The sequence below is a fragment of the Alosa sapidissima genome, chromosome 17 (assembly GCF_018492685.1).
Source record: "Alosa sapidissima isolate fAloSap1 chromosome 17, fAloSap1.pri, whole genome shotgun sequence".
Lineage (NCBI taxonomy): Eukaryota > Metazoa > Chordata > Actinopteri > Clupeiformes > Clupeidae > Alosa > Alosa sapidissima.
In genome coordinates, this window is record NC_055973.1 from 15,704,626 (window position 1) to 15,706,769 (window position 2,144).

Here is a 2,144-nt window from a genome sequence, read left to right on the forward strand (position 1 = left end):
CGCAAATGTACGTACACCTGGCCCTGACCTTTTAATGTTTTATAGTTTTTGAGGAAATATATTGAGCTCAAGTACTGTATGTATGTTTGTGTGTTTGAGAGACAGAGATAGTTTGAGACAGAGAGAGAGAGAGAGAGAGAAAGAAAGAGATTAAACATGCACAATATTGGACCTATCTAATTAATGAAGAATTGGCCCCTCTATGCAAGTTAACTAATTATTTCAGCATGGAGAATGGTTCATATTTCCTCCTCAAAATGGAAATGCCTGTTTTACTTTTTTTATTTATTTACTGCTGTAATTTAGATGAATTTTGCAGGAGGTTAAGTTTCATCCATTGCACTGAGCTGAGGAAGGAGAGGTGGGGGGGGGGTTCTGTAATCTGTTAGGTGATTGGTTCAGGTAGCGTATCCATGCATCCATCTCCAAGCAGACGTCTCGCAAATAAAGATATCGTCCCAGATCCGCGCAAGCACATCACACAGCTTTCAGAAAATGCATGATTTGAGCCCCAAAATGAGACCAGAAAAAAATAAATAAATAAAACAACACGATGGAACATCGCTTAGTTCTTGATGGAAACTCTTGCTCAGTGTGCAGGACTCTGCCAGCTAGTACACTGAGAGGGAGATGAGAGAGTGGGATGGGGTGGGGGTGTTGGAGGGGGCAGAAGGGAGGGGTCAGTGCAGTTTTACTCTGATGTGTTGGACTTTAGACATCAGCATTTAGCATTTATCTCTGTGTGTGTGTGTGTGGTGGTGGTGGTGGGGTGTGGGGTGTGTGTGTGTGGTGGTGGGGTGTGTGTGTGTGGTGGTGGGGGGTGGGGATCTTATATTTCTTTGTTTAAGAGAAGACACACTGTGTGTCCATGACGTGCATTTCAGAATAAATAATGGAAATAGTTGTTCAGGATGCTGAAATCTGAAATATTCATTCCTCCCTCACCTTTCAACGCTTCATTTGTACTGATCTGTCTGCTTTCCTCTTTTTATTTTCTCTCTCTGTCTCTCCATTTCTCTTTCTTTCTCTCTGTTATCTCTGGCTATTTCGTGTTGTTCTCCATCCTAGGTTCTTTTCATTTTGGCATCATGTGTTCCCAATAATCCATTACACCACCCTATCCCAATCCCTCTTTTTTTGTCCTCTACCCCGACTGCCTGTTGTTTTATGCCCTGATCATCTCTCTCTCTCCCTCCTCCCTCTCTCACTCTGTCTCTCTCCAGGAGTTGGCATACTTGGGTCTTTGGCTCGGCAGCTCAGTTTAGACTGTGTGGAGCAGAGCGGGAGAGGTGGCATGGTAGACCCATTACCGGAGAGACGGAGGGAGAGAGAGAGATGGAGGGAGAGAGAGAGATGGGGAGAACGAGAGAGAAAGCAGAAGGGTGGGTGGATCTGACCCAGCCCTGGGGCCCAGAAGGATGAGGACACACCTATCGACTCAGAGATGTGTGTGTGTGTGTGTGTGTGTGTGTGTGTGTATGTGTCCAACGCCATATGAAGATTCTGCGGTTCAACAACCAGCACAGTATCTCCACAACACATCATCACAGGGCAGTTGGCGCCGCAGCTGAGCTGTAAATTGAAGCAAACTTCAACACGCCAAAAAGGTCCAAAAATAATGCTTATATTTCAAACAAATTAAAGAACTCCAATGCTCTCCCCAGTAGGCCCATTAGAATGGGGCACTGTACAAAAAAACAACCTCACAGTGGCACTTGTTACATACCAATTTGCCCAAAACGTTTTTACCCACACCAACACTGGTCTAAAGGAGGCACTAAATCCTTTGAGGGTGTGTGTGTATTGGTTAGGCTGGGGTGGAGTGGAGTGGGGGGGTCCCTCAGTTCTTTGTGGCTACAAATGTTCCCTCATTTTAGTCCTAAAAGAGCCAGGGAATGGGAGAGGGTGGGGGAGCGAATGAAAAAGCGGTTGGCCTGATTAGTTTGTTTAGCCAGCCCAAGGCCACGGGTTGCCGCACCTCTCTACACTGTAAACATCTTTGGTAAATAACGACTCCCCACAACAGGACCGCTAACGTCAACCGTCGCCTCCCATCCAAAATTAAGGACCCCGGCGTTTGTGCTGATCAAACAGACGCTGTTTCTCTCTCTCTCTCTCTCTCTCCCTCCCTTTCCCATCCCTTA